We start from the raw sequence: 17,908 nt of genomic DNA on the forward strand, positions 1-17,908 counted from the left end.
TTCCTGCAGGGAAAAATGGAGACAAGCCTGAGGAAAAGGAGATTCAGGGACAGGCCCAAATTGGGATCCAGCTCAAAGGGAGGACCCAAGGCCTGACACATCTACTGAGGCAATGAGGCATTCACAAAAAGGGCTATCATGACTGCCCTCAGAAAGACCCAACAGGCAGCTGAAAAAGTCAGATGCAGATATTTACACCCAACCAATGGACAGAAGCTGCTGACTTCTGAGGTTGAATCAGGGAAAAGCTGGAAGAAGCTGAGGAGGACAGTGACTCTGTAGGGAGACCAGCAGTCTCAACTAACCTATACCCGCCCCCAAGATCTCTCAGATACTGGGCCATCAATCAGGCAGCATACACCAGCTGAGATGAGGCCTCAAATAATAACATTTGAAGTACTCTACAAATTTAAAGTTGAAGTATTGTGTACTAATATAAATATATTTTTTACATTTCTTTGAAAACTAGTATCTTAATGTCAGTAGCTTTATAAGGTTTTTGAAAGATAGGTTCTTCTGTCAGGAATTCTGTTTAGTTCTGTACCACACTTTTAAATTGGCTTATCTGATTTGTTGCTGTCTAATTTTTTTTTATGTTCTTTTTAAGTTTTGGATATCAGCCCTCTGTTGGATGAAGGATTGGGTAATATCCTTTCCCTTTCCCATTCTGTAGGACTGTCCTTTGCCTTAGAGAAGCTTTTCAGTTTCATGATGTCCTATTTATTCATTGTTGATCTCAGTGTCTGAGTTATTGATATTATGTTCATGGTATTAAGTTTTCCCCGTGCCTATGTATTCAAGGCTATCACTCACTTTTTCTTTTATTGGATTTGGTGTACTTGATTTTATAGTGAAGTATTTGATCCACTTGGACTTGAGTTTTATGCAAGGTGGTGGATTTAGATCTGCTTGTAGACATCCAGTTAGACCAGCACAATTTATTGAAAATACTTTTGTTATTTCTATTGTATAGCTTTGCCTTTGTCAAAAATCCAGTGTGTATAGGTGTATGGGGGGTAACCTTTGGGTTTTTGATTCAATTCCCTTATTCAACCATTCTGGTTTTTATGTCAATACCATTCACTTTTTACTACTGTGCCCCGGCCAGTTGTCCTGTCCTGCCAGGACGGTCAACCAGGGTGCACAGGGTACCTGGAAGAGAATGGGGGAACAAAAGATGCAAAGAAGGACTCCGAGACAAGAGTCTGATCGATGCAACAATTTTATTTTTTCCCAAGGGAAGTGGAAAACATTTACGCAGGGCAAGGACACAGCTCTCTTATGGTCAGCTGATGTCAACAGGATGTTGCTTTTTCAGAAAGATTACAGGTTTGTCATATCATTAGTCAGCAGGATGTTGGTTTCTCAGAAAGGTTACAGGTCATATCATTGGGCATCCTGACATCAGACGTATTTCTCAGCAAGGTCACAACTTTGTCATATCATTATTCATCCTAACCACAAGATTTTCATTAGTCTTCTGCAGCTGGCTGGGGATTTTCCATGAACCCAGTCATACTTAACTCTAACTATACTATTAACATCAATAATGAAGGGTTTTAAGGGCATCGCTCCCAACACTACTGTTGCTCTGCAGTACAGCTTGAGATCAGGGATGGAAATACCACCAGAAGTTCATTCATAGCCAAGAAAAACATAAGGAAATCTTCAACATCATTAAGAAATGCATAAAACAGCTCTGAGATTCCATATTGCTCCTAACAAAATTGCTAAGATCAAAACCTCAAGTAACAGTACATGCTGCCAAGACTGTGGGACAGGTGGAACATACCCATTGTGTGGTATGAATACAAACTTGTATATGCACTTTGGAAATTAGTCTGGTGGTTTCTCAGAAAATTGAGGATACTTGTACCTCAAGACCCAGCTATATCACTCCTGGACGTATATTCAAAAGATGCTTTACCATACTACCAGGACACTTGGTCAAATATGCTCATAGCAGATTGTTGTAATAGCCCAACACTAGAAACAACCTAGATGTCCCTCAATTTGAGTGGATAAAGAAAATTTGTCACATTTCCCAATAGAATATTACTCATCTATTAAAACAAAGACATCATGAAGTTTTCAGGAAAGTGGATAGAACTAGAAAAGATCATCCTGACTGAGTTAACCCAGACCAGAAACCATGATAAGTATTCACATATAAGTGGGTATTCGTGGTAAAATGCAGGATAACCATTCTATACCCCACAGTTCCAAAGAAGTTAAGTAACAAATAGGGTCTCACTTATGATGCATGATTCTCACTGAGAAGTGAAATTAACATAGACATCTGGAAGGGATTGAGTGAAGAAGAGTTCGGGAGAGGGAGTGGGGATTTAACAGGACTGAGCAATGTGGGGGGGATGGTGGGAAAGAAATTTGGGAGAAAGAATTTGGATCTGTGATTTGGAGGGGTATCTCTGGAACAAGCTAGAAATTTAGGACAATGGGAACCCCTAGGAACCTGTGATGGTAACCCTAGCTAAAGCAATAAGAGATATGGAACATGAAATAGTCAGCTCTTGTAACCAGTCACAACATACCAACCCAACCATAAAACCTTCAGCCCTCAATATTTTCTGCCTATAAGAGGTGCAAGAATAAAGAGGGAGCAGAAAGTGAGGGAATGACCAACCTAAGGTTAGCACAACTTGAGTCCCATGACATGAGAGAGAGGTCACCCCTGAAACTATTGATAGTATTCTGCTATAATTGCAGACAGGATGATAACATATCAGTTATCTGAGTGGTTTCATTCAGCATCTGATGAAAATAGATGCTAGGCAGGGTTTGAGGAATCTTGTGGAAGATGGGGAGGAAGACCCAGAGAGGAAAATAACACCACAAGAAGACATACAAAATCAACTAACTTAAGCACATAGATGCTCACAGAGACAGAAGCAACAGAGAGCATACATGGGATGGACCTATTCCCTTTACACATATGTAATTAATATACTGCTTAGTCCTCATGTGAAACCTCAAACTGCAGGAGCAGAGGCTGTCTCTGACTCTGTTACCTGCTTTAGGGTACCTTTCCCTTAACTGGTCAGCCTTGTCTAGCCTGAAGAGAAGAAGATGCACCTAGTCTTACTACAGCTTGATATTCAAAGATGGGATGATGTACATGGGAGACCTCCCCCACTCTAAGGAGAAAGGAAAGGGGGCATATGGGAAGGGAGGGGAAAAGGAAAAGCTGGGAAGAGAGAATGGCGGGGCAACTTAGATTGGGATATAAGGCGAACAAACAAATTAATGAAAAAATACCTGCAGACACCAAACCCCACGCTATTGCTGATGCCAAGAAGTGCTTGCTGACAGGGGCCTGATATAAATATCCTTTGAGAGGCTATGCCAGCACCTGACTAATAAAGATGCAGATGCTTGCAGTCAACCATCAGACTGAGCCTGGGGACACAAATGGTTGAGTTAGGGGGTGGACTGAAGGAGCTGAAGGGCATTGCAATCCCATAGGAAGGACAATATAGACTCACCAGAGCACCCAGGGCCCAAGGACTAAACCACCAACCAAAGAGTACACATGGATGAGTCCATGGCTCCAGCTACATATGTAGCAGAGAATTGATTGCCTTATGTGGCATCAATGAAAGGGGAGACCCTTAGTTCTGTGGAGGCTTTATGCCCCAGCATAGGGGGATGGTAAAGGAGTGAGGTAGGAGTGGGAAAGTGGGTGGGCAAAAAGGTAAAGAGGAGAGGGAATGAGATGGGGGATTTCTAGAGGGGAGACCAACTGGGAAGGAGGACAACATTTGAAATGTAAATAACTAAAATAACCAATAGAAAACAAAGAAAATAGCTAATTTTTCTATTAAATTAGCCATAAAAAATCAAGAAGAAAGTTAGATTTCGTTAAATGATGATGGTCAGTTGTGAAACTAACTTCCTGTTCCAGGTCTTCTTGTAAGTATTGACTATGACCTCCTTTTCATCCTCTTCTGTGAGTTAAGAGTCAAATTTCCACTTTCGTCTTTGTTGCTTCTGGGAATTTATATTTCTAATGACTCATCCATTTTTCTCTGATTTTTTCCTCCATCTGACATATATATGGTAGCAATTTAAAGGAGTAATTTTAGAATTTATGTACTTGTTTCACTAAATTTAGGATTTGTATATGTTTTAAATCTTTTTGTCGGTTTCATCATATCTACTGATTGTCTCACTTTTAAATAAAAGTTATTTTTTCATAACACTTAATGGTCAAAGCATTTAGCACTCACTTAAGGACTTTTCTCTAAATATTATAATTATTATTATGCCAACCAATCCCCACTGTTTTTTATGTTATATTAAGATGAATTAGCATATCGCCTTGTATGTCCTCATGATTAAAATATAAATGTATATCTTCTAATATTAGAATCAAGGCACCTGTAAACAATATATGCAATGGCATAAAACATTTTAATATTAATGGTCTCAACTATATAACTCATGTGATGTTCCAAATACACAATAATAAACTGCTTTCATATTCACTGTAAAGCAAATCAGTACAGAATAGATAAATGCTAATTTTGAAACTAACTTATTGTGAAATTTTATAGTTGTGCTATAAAGAGTGTATAAGTCAGAAATTGCTGCAAACTTTTAATACTTTCTCAATAATATTTGTTTAAGAAACATCCATTTGAAAAGAAAATAGTCATCACAAAAACAATACACTGTCTTTTCTATATTTAAAAAATATCTGGAAATAATACATTATAATATTGATTCATTATAAACATATTAAAACTTGAATAACACGTAGTTAGCAATTGGCCATTGCCTTGTGCTTTAGTGACTAAACAAGTACAAGTCCTGCAATATTAAATTTATAAAACCTAGTGAACAGTTCTTATAGCATGTAATCTAATACCTGCTTCAATGAATGTTGGGATCATCAATTAACTTAAGGCATAATAAAATCAGAAATTTCAAGTTAATGGCAAAATGTTTCTTTCTTAAAAGAATTTATCATTAGACAGACATGTTTTCTCATTAAAATAATTTTAAGACTGCAGAATTTTACATGGAAGGGATTATGAAATAAATGAAGAAAAGTCACATTTTTAGGAAGATATATATTCCTAAAATATGAGATAATTCAAATTTTCAAAACATTAGTTAGCAGAACTTCAAAATAAAATTTAAATTAAGGAGAATTTAAACTAAACTCAGAATTAAACCTATTATATAGAACATCAAAACTTATATGAACATCACAGAGAGAGGTAGAGGAGAAGTTAGCTGCTTTTTTCATAGGAACAGTTATATTCATTATAAGAAGATTTTTATAGAGGTAAATAAGAATCATTATCAGTATTGTTTAAGAATAAGTTAATGATTGTAATGCAATAAATAATTTTGAAATTTTTAATGTAATTTCTTATGTGAAAACCTGGTGAACATGCAGAAAGGATTCTTTAAAATTAAATATAGAACATCCATCAACAAGTTCTAACAGAGTAAGTATACCTGGTCCTCCCATTCAAACACAATAAACAATTGGACATTTGCCCAGATAGATTGTTTCCATATGCAGTTCCCAACTTAGTCTGCTACCATTACCCACCCCAAACTCTAGGGTATGTCCAAGACAAGACCTGACCATCTGTTGTACTATGTCCTGCTTCTCCCCTGAGAAGCAGGGGAACCTGTTCTCTGGGTACCCATACCACTGGTATACTATTGGGAGGGGAATTCAGGAACTAGGTATCTGGGTTCTATCTTTCCCCTCAGGGCATCTTCACAACAGGTGGAGAGGTAAGGCTAAGGCAGGGTTTTCCAGAACCCAGTCCAACTGGGGAGAAAGGGCTGACTGTATTGAAGGGGATAGTTAGGAGAAAGCTATTCCTGTGAGTCCTAGGCACAACTCTTTAGTGGAAGGCCTTCCCAAGGTGATATTTAATGAAACAGCTCTCAGAAGATGACCGTGCTTATTCATATTGGTATATTTGGTGGTGGATATATATATATATATAAATATATATATATATATATATATATATATACATTTTAATCACTCTGTACCAGGGTTTAATGTGGGCAAGGAATACCAAGAAAGACAAGGTCATTGGCTAAAAGCTCAGGGATATTTCTATACCACATTAGCCCAGAGAAGAACTTGATGTATTATGATACAGGATTGAGTGTCTATGGTCCTCACTGGGGTGTCTATGGTTAGGTGTCTCAGAACAGGTAGAGAGACAGGTAGTTATCTTGTCAACATGAGATTCCTGGGGTCTGATCTCATTCAATCTTGCCAGTTCTTATGTACAACATGGTCCCACATGCTCTACACCCATCTTCAATCTCTAGACCCTATACAGCTTCCAACCACTGTGTTCATCAAGATCTCACTTATTTGGTACTATAGTCTAGCTGGGTAAGTCACCCTGATCCTCCTCTTCCCATGCTTTTCCTATATGTCAGCCCAGACGCTCCATCAAGTTGATTTCATCCTAACAAAGCCATATTCAAACTTAAGACCAACATGACTATACATCCTGTATTCTACGCCAGCCTCCTCTGTCCATATCAGCCAGATAACTAACAATGAAGTTCACAGGCCCAAATCTCATTGCAAAACTCAAACATATTAAAGATCAAGGAAATATTCCCTGTAAAAAATTACCTCCATTCCAGTAGAAATGTTCACCAAAAAGAACTAACTGAGCACAGGACACAGACCCTAAAAGAACAGTCATGAACTTCATGAAATCATGGAGTTTCAATAACTTCTCTTTGCCTGCTTTTGGGAGTCATTTCCTCTTTTTATTTTATTTTATTTTAATTTTTTTATCTTTATTAACTTTAGTATTTCTTATTTACATTTCGATTGTTATTCCCCTTCCCGGTTTCCAGGCCAACATCCCCCAAACCCCTCCCCCCTTCCTTTCTATATGGGCTTTCCCTCCCCATCCTCCCCCCATTACCACCCTCCCTCCAACAATCACGTTCACTGGGGGTTCAGTCTTGCAGGACCAAGGGCTTCCCCTTCCACTGGTGCTCTTACTAGGATATTCATTGCTATCTACGAGGTCAGAGTCCAGGGTCAGTCCAAGTATAGTCTTTCGGTAGTGGCTTAGTCCTGGAAGCTCTGGTTGGTTGGCAGTGTTGTTCATATGGGGTCTCAAGCCCCTTCAAGTTCTTCCAGTCCTTTCTCTGATTCCTTCAACGGCAGTCTCGTTCTCAGGTCAGTGGTTTGCTGCTGGCATTCACCTATGTATTTGCTGTATTCTGGCTGTGTCTCTCAGGAGAGATCTACATCCAGTTCCTGTCGGCCTGCACTTCTTTGCTTCATCCATCTTATCTAGTTTGGTGGCTGTATATGCATGGGCCACATGTGGGGCAGGCTCTGAATGGGTTTTCCTTCTGCCCCGGTTCTAAACTTTGACTCCTTATTCCCTGTCAAGGGTTCTTGTTCCCCTTTTAAAGAAGGAGTGAAGCATTCACATTTTGATCCTCCTTCTTGAGTTTCATGTGTTCTGTGCATCTAGGGTAATTCAAGCATTTGGGCTAATAGCCACTTATCAATGAGTACATACCATGTGTATTGTTCTGTGATTGGGTTTCCTCACTCAGGATGATATTTTCCAGTTCCATCTGTTTGCCTATGAATTTCATAAAGTCATTGTTTTTGATAGCTGAGTAATATTCCATTGTGTAGATGTACCACATTTTCTGTATCCATTCCTCTGTTGAAGGGCATCTGGGTTCTTTCCAGCTTCTAGCTATTATAAATAAGGCTGCTATAAACATAGTGAAGCTCGTGTCTTTGTTATATGTTGGGGCATCATTTGGGTATATGCCCAAGAGATGTATAGCTGGGTCCTCAGGTAGTTCAATGTCCAATTTTCTGAGGAACCTCCAGACTGATTTAAGAATGGTTGGACCAGTCTGCAATCCCATCAACAATGGAGGAGTGTTCCTCTTTCTCCACATCCTCGCCAGCGTTTGCTGTCACCTGAGTTTTTGATCTTAGCCATTCTCACTGGTGTGAGGTGAAATCTCAGGGTTGTTTTGATTTGCATTTCCCTCATGACTAAAGATGTTGAACATTTCTTTAGGTTTTTCTCAGCTTGTTCAGTCTCAAGATGAGTGTTTTCGCCTTGTCTTATTATAACTTCTTTTGCCCTGTGTGACTGTTATCTCTTTGAGGCTTGCTCTTCTCTGAAGAGGAAATGGAGGAGAAATGGATCTGGGGGAGAGAAGCTATAGTGGGAGAGCTAGAAAGGGCAGAAGTAGGAGAAACTATGATTGGATGCATTGTATAAGAGATGAATCTATTTCCAATAAAGTGGAGTCTCAAAGATGAAAGTTGATTAATTTAAAGAGAATGAATTGTCTGAGTAATGCTCAAGAAAGCACTAATATCAGGCTTTTGGACATGATGAAGACATCTTAAAATTAGAAAATAGAATTCAATAAAAGGAAACAAAAAGAGAGTTCAAGCTGAGGTGAAGATGAAACTAATAAAACACTAATAACTCTACTAGAAATAGCAAAAGAAGGACTTACAAGTAAACTAAATCTAGGAGAAAGTAGAATATCTGAACTGGAAGATAAAGTAGAAAATCTAGACAAAATAGACAGATATTATGATAGAAAAAGAGGGAAAGTAAGATGTGGTTAGAATCTATTTTATGAGAGAATGATCTACATTTAATAAGAATTTTGTAAAAAGATAGACATTTAAAATACAGTAAAAGAACATACAAGAAAGAAGAAACACCCATTCAGAGCCTTCCCCACATGTGGCCCATACATATACAGCCACCCAATTAGACAAGATGGATGAAGCAAAGAAGTGCAGGCTGACAGGAACTGGATGTAGATCTCTCCTGAGAGACACAGCCAGAATACAGCAAATACATAGGCGAATGCCAGCAGCAAACCACTGAACTGAGAACGGGACCCCCGTTGAAGGAATCGGAGAAAGGACTGGAAGAGCTTGAAGGGGCTTGAGACCCCATATGAAAAATAATGCCAACCATCCAGAGCTTCCAGGGACTAAGCCACTACCCAAAGACTTTACATGGACTGACCCTGTACTCTAACTTCATAGGTAGCAATGAATATCCTAGTAAGAGCACCAGTGGAAGGCAAAGCCCTTGGTCCTGCTAAGACTGAAGCCCCAGTGAATGTGATTGTTGTGGGGAGGGTGGTAATGGGGGGAGGATGGGGAGGGGAACACCCATATAGAAGGGGAGGGGTTAGGGGGATGTTGGCCTGGAAACCGGGAAAGGGAACAACATTCGAAATGTAAATAAGAAATACTCAAGTTAATAAAGAAAAAAAGGAAGAAAAAAAAAGGAGCACACAAGAAATGCCAGGCAAAATCTCACAATTTTTTATTGAATATTTTATTTGCATTTCAAATGTTATACCCTTTCCTTAAAACCGTCCTTAAAACCACTAACCCATCCCCCTCCCCCTTCTCCTATGAGGGTGTTCCCCCACCAATCCACCCACTCCTTCCCACCTCCCTGCCCTGGTATTCCCTTACATTCCAACTTTGGCAGGACCAAGGGCTTTTCCTTTCATTGGTGCCCAACAAGGCTCTCCTCTGCTACATATGCAGCTGGAGTCATGGGTCTGTCTTTGGACAGTGGTTATGTCCCTGGGAGCTCAGGTTGCATGGTATTGTTGTTCTTATGAGGTTGCAAAAACCTTCAGCTCATTTAATCCTTTCTCTAACTCCTCCAATGGGGACTCCATTCTCAGTTCAATGTTTGGCTGCTAGTATTTGCCTCTCTGCATTTGTCATGCTCTGACAGAGTTGCTCCGGAGACAGCTATATCAAGCTCCTATCAGCATGCACTTCTCGGCATCAGCAATATTTACTGGGTTTGGGCACTGTATGAATATGGGATGGATCCCTAGGTGGGGCAGGTTCTGAATGGCCGTTCCTTCAGTCTCTGCTTTAAACTTTTTCTTCAATTCAAGGCCCATACCTAAACATAGTAAAAGCCATATACAGCAAACCAGTCACTAACATTAAAGTAAATGGAGAGAAACTTGAAGCAATCCCACTAAAATCAGGGACTAGACAAGGCTGCCCACTCTCTCCCTTCCTTTTCAGTATTGTTCTTGAAGTTCTAGCCAGAGCAATCAGACAACAAAAGGAGATCAAGGGGATACAGATTAGAAAAGAAGAAGTCAAAATATCAGTATTTGCAGATGATATGATAGTATATTTAAGTGATCCCAAAAGTTTCACCAGAGAACTACTAAACCTGATAAACACCTTCAGCAAAGTGGCTGGGTATAAAATTAACTCAAATAAATCAGTAGCCTTCCTCTACACAAAAGAGAAACAAGCCGAGAAAGAAATTAGGGAAATGACACCCTTCATAATAGTCCCAGGTTCTTTTATTGTTGAGGATAGCTTTTGACATGCTGGGTTTTTTGTTATTCCAAATGAATTTTCAAATTGTTCTTTCTAACTCTATGAAAAATTGAATTCAAATTTTGATGGGGAGTGCATTGAATCTGTAGATTGCTTTTGGCAAAATGGCCTTTTTTACAATATTAATCCTGTCAATTCGTGAGCATGGGAGATCTTTCCATCTTCAGAGATCTTCTTCAATTTCTTTTGTCAATGACTTGAAGTTCTTGTCATAGAGATCATTCACTTGCTTGGTTAGAGTCACACTGACTTATTTTATATTATTTGCAACTGTTGTGAAGGGTGTCCTTTCCCAAATTTCTTTCTCAGATTGTTCATCTTTTTAGTAGATACAGATTTGTTTGAGTTAATTTTATATCCAGCCACTTTGCTAAAGTTGTTTATCAAGGTTAGTAGTGCTCGAGTGGAACTTTTGGGGTCACTTATAGTATCATATCATCTGCAAATAGTAATTTTTACTTCTTCCTTTCCGATTTCTAACCCTTGGACCACCTTTCATTGTCTGATTGTTCTGGCTAGGACTTCAAATACTATATTGAATAGGTAGGAAGAGAGTGGGAAGCCTTATAGACATGGATGAAGGAGAAGAATCTCAAGTTAATGGCATAGATGAGATCATCAGCAAGACAGAATAAACCTTTGACAAACTAATACATACCCATACAGACAAAAGTATCACACAGAACACCAAATAGACAAGACCAGGTAAAATCTCCCTAGGCCATACCACAGTTAAAACAGTAGACAGAATAAATAGTATTGAAGCTGCAAATTGAAAAAAAGTCACATATTAAAATAACTTAATGACAACAGCTTGTCAATGAAAACATTGAAATCCAGATGAGCATGGAGTAAGACATCCCAATCTCTAAAATACCAAGAGACTAAGGTTTTATATTATGGGAAGTTTTTCTTTGCCCTTGAAGGCAAAGAAAAACTTCCCATAATATAAACAGCTCTAAAATATAATATGTAATGAAAAAACATACTATAGAACATAGACAAAAGCAATATTTCTTGATAAGGAGACAGTTGGGCAAAGCCAAGAGATCACATTGTTTCTAGCAATCAGGGAAAACAAATCAAAAAGATCAAAAGAAATTTGAGATTTCATCTTCCCTAAACAAAATAGAAAGAACATCAATTCAACCAAACACAAATACTGGGGTATCTTTTGGAGGAATGAAATCCATACTCATTGTTGATAGTATAATAAACGAATGTGTAGAACGTTTAAAAGATAAATCAAAACCAACATCTGACCCAGGTATTAACAACCCCTAAGATTTACCCCAAGCACTCCGCATGCTATGGTGCAGAAACTTTCTCAGGTGTACTCATTGTTGCTCATTCACAATGGCTAGGGGTGGAAACAAACTAAATGCCCTTTGATTGATGAGCTGATTATGAAGACATAGTGCATATCCACTATAAAATACCACTCATCAGTAAGAAAAAAGTAAATTTTTAGGTAAATGAATAATGTAACCCAGAGGCAGAAAGGCAAACAAGCTGCCCCTCTCATCTCCAGGTCCTATTTCCTATTCTGTATACGTGTGTATTTAAACCTGAAGTAACTGAGGAAATCAGAAAAGTGAAATGAAACAATAGGGTGGGGGACATTGATAGAGGAATAGCATGGTACAAGTCACTTGAAGGAGGGAACTGAAAAATGGGGTGAACCTTAGATAGAAATGTATTAGGAAATTAATACAGAATAAGGTTAAGTAACAGCTAGGGTGTCTGAAAAAATAAGGCGTCTTATTATTATCTATGTGCCCAAAATTCCATATAGTACATATAGGTTGGCGCATTTATACGTACTTTAAACTATATTTTTCCACTTTTTCCTATGGCCTATATACTATCTTAAAATAAAACACTACAGCGTGAGTAAGAAATCTTCCTTTTGAGTTGTTGTCAAGTGTTTTACAACATTGTAGACAATTACTGTTGTTCTTGGTTTCTTCATGTGGGTTAGTGAAAGGTACCTCCCTATTGCTGAAGACACTATGCTTTTTTTATTAGATACTTTTTAAGTTACATGTCAAATGTTATTCCCTTTCCAGGTTTCCTCTCCATAAGCGCCCTATCCCACCCCTCCTCCCCCTTCTTCTACGAAGGTTTCCCCCCTCTCCAACCACCCCCTTTTCCTACCTCACCACCCTGACATTCCCTGACACTGGAGGGGTCCAGCCCTAGCAGGACCAAGGGTTTCTCTTCCCATTGGTGCCCAGCAAAGTCATCCTCTACTACATATGCAGCTGGAGCCATGGGTCTGTCCATGTGAACTCTTTGGGTAGTGGTTTAGTCCCTAGGAGCTCTGGTTGGTTGATATTGTTGTTCTTATGGAGTTGCAAGGCCCTTCAGCTCTTTCAATCCTTTCTGTAACTCCTCAAATTGGGGCCCCATTCTCAGTTCAATGGTTGGCTTTGAGCATTCTCCTCTGTATTTTTCATGCTCTGGGTGAGCCTCTCAGGAGACAGCTATAACTGGCTCCTGAAAGCATGCACTTCTTGGTTTCATCATTATTGTCTAGGTTTGGTGGTTATATATGTAGGGACTGAAGCATCCACACTTTGGTTATCCTTCTTGAGCTTCATGTGGTCTGTGGATTGTATGTCAGGTAATTAGAGTTTTGGGGCTAATATCCACTCATCAGTGAATGCATACCATATGTGTGTGTGTGTGTGTGTGTGTTTGTGTGTGTGTTTGTGTTATTTGGGGAGGGGGGTTGTGTATATGTGGTTGGGTACCTCACTCAGGGTGACATTTTCTAGTTCCATCCATTTGTCTATGAATTTCATGAAGTCATGGTTTTTGATAGCTGAGTATTTTCTTCATTGTGTAGATGTACCACATTTTCTGTATCTATTCTTCTGTTGAAGAGCATCTGGGTTCTTTCCAGCTTCTGGATATTATAAATAAGGCTGCTATGAAGATAAAGGAGTATGTGTCCTTGATATATGTTGTAGCATCATTTGTGTAGACACTATGTTCTTTACAGACTCAAGAGAACCTGAGCTAGATCGGACCTGAAAATCTTTCTTGAGAACAAGCTTTCAATCTGTTGTAATAAACCATGAACAAGCACAATCTGAGGGAGATAATGGATTTATTTTGCTTGCTTTTATGTTTATTTTTGAGATTGTAATCTTATCACAATATTTCTCCCTTCCCTTTCCCCCTCCAACTTTCCCCATATATAGCTCCTTTTCTCCTTCAAAATCATGACTTTTTTTAATAGCTACTATTACATGCATATATGTATTTATATTAGCCCATATATTCTTGTCAAGACCATATAATGTTAGAAATATGTTTGTTTTAGTGCCCATTGCTTGGCATGGCACAACTAATTGGTATTCTCTTCCCTAGGGATGACCACCTCTCTGGCTCCCCGTTTCATTCAGTTACCTGTAGAATTTTGACTACACTGCCCATCATTAAGAGAAGCTGGGACAGAAACCTGGAGGCAGAAGCAGATGTTGTAGAATAATGCCTTTCCATGACTTTCTCTGTTTGTTTTCTTTTTAATCCATGATCACCTGCCCAGAGGTGGCACAACCCACCATGGGCTAAGTCTTCAAACGTCAACCATTAATTAGGAAATGATTGCTCACCTGTCAATCTGATGAAAGCAGGTCTTGCCTAGGGCTTCCTACTCCCAAGTGACTCTAGTTTGTGTCAAGTTGATAAAAGATAGTTTTTCCTCAATGACTGTTACAAATATTTAGTAACCTAAAGATACAAACTAAAAATAAACAAAAAATGCTAAAACATGTTACATAAGGGATATGTGCTGGCATTTTTATTTTATAGGTCACATCCCATAATAATGTCACTTCTCACTCTGCCTCTGCTCTCTTCCTCAATCTGTTTTTCTCTCTGTGTCTCTCTGTTTTTGTCTCTCTCTCTTTCTCTCTCTCTTTCTCTCTCTCTCTCTCTCTCTCTCTCTCTCTCTCTCTCTGCCTCTTACCTTCTATGTTTACTGTTCTTTCTTATATATTGAAAATTATTTAATTAATTGTGTTTACTCTAATTGGATCCCAGGTGGGATTCCAAGCTTTCATTCTCCTGGCAGGAGACAAGATATTCTAAAGATCTGTGCTTCTGCTTTTGACTACCGAATTGACTGAAACAAGCGAACCCAAGGTATTTAACTTTTTCAAGGCATCTAGAGTTGAAGGAACAGAAAGATTTATGATCTGATGTCAATGGGAGACAGTACTTGCCGCACTGAAAGAAAACAACATTATGACAGTATAAACACTCAAATCATAATAGATAAGAAAGAAAATGGTTGGTAGTAGGGAAGATTATTCCTTGCCTAGGACTTGGTGATTACTTGCATCTTTGTTTTAAAATTTGTTCTTATTGTTTAGAATTATGCGTACTTTTGTGTGTTAAGTGTATGTGTAGATGTCCCTGGAAATCAGAGTTGTCAAATCTTCTGGTTCTAAAGTTATAGATGGTTTTGAGCTACCATGTGGGTGCTAAGAGTTAAACACATAACTTCTGGAAGAGTACTGTGTGCTCTGAAACTCTGAAGCATCTCTCCAGGCCCCTCTTGTTCACTCTCCATATCTATTTAAATCTAAATCTTACTTCAATGCTCAAAGATGAATTTGGAACTACTATGATTCTTTCTTCCTTTCAAATAACAATGACAACAGGAACAGTTTGTGGGTATTTATAAAGCTTTCAGTTATAGTATAGTAGACACACAGTGTGTGGTATTATTATTTTAAGCATTAAAGCACATGTCTCCATGGGAACATTTAGAAAATTGATAGAGTCTAAGGCAATAATATTTATTGCTACGTGTTTTATGATTACATGTTTAATGCTAAATTCTGTGCAGTTTTTATGCTTTACTACAAATGTTCTTTGCCCAGGGACCTTCTTTTTTGATTTCCCACTGTTTTGCCAACTTGAGAGCTATAGATGATTTTTATTCTTTCAAAATGCAAAACACTTCATTCCTGCATATTCAACAAAAATTCTATCGAAGAAAACTGTAACACTATTATATATTAGTGTTATTAGTGAAAATATTTTAGTAATGCTCAATGCTTAAAATTGTGTCAAATATGTTTGGTAGCCTGTTTAATCTTCAGTGGGCAAGCAATATTCAAGTATTAAGATGAACCTTGTGAATGTGGGGAGGACTGTTTTAATATTTGAAACTAATACCTTGTTAATCATGGAAAATGAATACTCATATCCATAAAATCTTAATTCATCAATGTACACAATCAGAGTGCATCTGCAAGTAAACATACACTGTACTCATGTTGAAAATATTCTGATTTTGCACAGTTCTGATGTTTGCATTCATCTTAGTCAACATTGTTCTATTTCAACATTAAGGAAGGTAGCCAAACCAAAGTTTGAATAAGAGAATCTTAAGAATGGAAATACATTCAAATTCAAACTCTGTCTAAATGTAATATAGTAATGGTAGTAGCTTCCTTAATTGAGGTTATAAAAAATCTACCTCTGTTAATGAAATTAAGCTCTGCAAAATTGCATTTAGTGATTAATTGGTTTATAATCTTTTGAAAATATCTATAGGCAAGGGAACCTAAATTGTAGTCATTAAGACTGTTAAAAATCTTTCAAATCAGGTGTAATTACGTGGATACTTTCTATATGAGAAATAAGATAAAAACCTTAGTTATATGTAATGGACAAAGAAGTAGAGGCAGAGGAACTCTACCTCCAATTAAAGCGAACTAATATGCCAACATTGTAAGCTTCAGCTTCTGTAGAAAACATGAGAATCACTGGCATTTGGAAAAATTTCTATAGGCATATATTATTCCATTAATGTTCTACCTGCAGATCATTAATGTATCTTAAGCAAACTTCTCAATTTCTATTGTTATTTTCATTAGTGTAAAGCATGACACATGAAATAGTGGTGCGTAACCCAGGATCAAAGTACTGTCATCTATATATTGAAGTGCAGACACTCACATACACACACACACACACACACACACACATGCACACGCACACACACACATGCACACATGCACACAGGCACTTAATGGAATCACAGTTAAATTTCCCTATCACTCTAATATATTCAGTTCAAGTTGCAATTGCATAAGCTATAAAGAAATTACTGTTACGTTACTGTTGTTACTGGTCTTCTTAGATTATGTTGATGGATATCCCCTAGCACTCTGCTAATGGCCTATGACAACCCTAACAAGGCATTCTTTACAGTTTACAAATGTTGTGAAGTTCTAAATAGCAGATTTAGCCAGGAGCAAAGGATGTAAAAAATCAAGGAGGACAAAAGATAGGAAAGAAGCTCAACACTATAGAACTCTGGTTTCTGTTTCCTAATCAAGTAATCCCTCAAATCAAGTCCCTAAAGGATGGAATGGTAGTAAGTTGATCTAAAAAGACAAAGATAATTTTTCTGTGATATGACCTAAGATATTGTTGAAAGTGATAATAGGCTACTCCGAAAGCCAGATTGTTTGTAACATAAATGATTAACCCTACTGGTACTCTTAAGTAAACTTGACCAGTGGACTCTATAAACCAACTTATCATTTCTCTTACAATGAAAATGATTTTTAGATAAGAAGTATAAATAGGACAATTCTTATGGGTGCTTACTTGATTTCTAAATTCTACCAAATATTATGGAATATTTTTCCAAAATTTTCTTTAAATATGACTATTTTTACATAATGTAAACACCAACACATCTAATTTTTAAAAATTATTTTATAGAAAAGAGATTTTCAGTTTCTAAGTTCGTACTCATTTTAACTGCTTCATTTATTTTTTAAAGTGCTGGGGACAAACCCAGCACTGACAATTGAGCACACATTCATATTCTTTTAAAAAATGAGTTTAAAAGAGCTGTCCATTACTATTAATTTTTATTGGAATTGGCTTTGATGTTGCCTTTTTGCAGTATTTGCCAATGTGGTTGTGGTTTACATTGAATATCAGCCTGGCAAGATCAAGCATCATCTAGGAGACAAGCACCTTTTCTTGGCAATTTTCTTATTGAGTTAAATGAAATGGGAAGAAATCAGTAGCACTCCTTTAGACAAATGGTAAATAGGTCAAGAATGAAATTAGGAAAACAACACCCTTTGCAATACCCACAAATAATATAAAATATCTTAGTGTTATTCTAACCAAGCAAGTGAAAGATCTGTATAACAAGGACTTCAAGTCCCTGTAGAAAGAAATTGAAGATAATCTTAGAGTATGGAATGATCTCCTATGCTCATGAATCAGTAGGATTAATAGTGAAAATAGACACCTTACTAAAAGTAATCTACAGATTCAATGCAATCCCCACCAAAATTCCAACCCAATTCTTCACAGAAATAGAAAGCAAGTATCTACTTCGTGTGGAAAAACAAAAATCCAGGATAGTCCTGAACAATAGAGGAAATTTGGAAAGGATCACCATCTCTGATCTCAAATTGTACTACAGATCAATAG

General features: G+C 37.7%; 2 protein-coding genes across 3 annotated transcripts in view; both read right to left on the reverse strand.

The window, feature by feature from the left end:
• The window catches only part of Fstl5 (follistatin like 5), a 586,654-nt gene that overhangs the window by 453,684 nt on the left and 115,062 nt on the right, over window positions 1–17,908 (reverse strand). The gene's annotated exons all lie outside the window — the stretch shown is intronic.
• Window positions 1–17,908, reverse strand: part of LOC116896774 (follistatin-related protein 5-like) — a 366,973-nt gene that overhangs the window by 144,858 nt on the left and 204,207 nt on the right. The gene's annotated exons all lie outside the window — the stretch shown is intronic.

This window comes from Rattus rattus, chromosome 3 (assembly GCF_011064425.1).
Source record: "Rattus rattus isolate New Zealand chromosome 3, Rrattus_CSIRO_v1, whole genome shotgun sequence".
Lineage (NCBI taxonomy): Eukaryota > Metazoa > Chordata > Mammalia > Rodentia > Muridae > Rattus > Rattus rattus.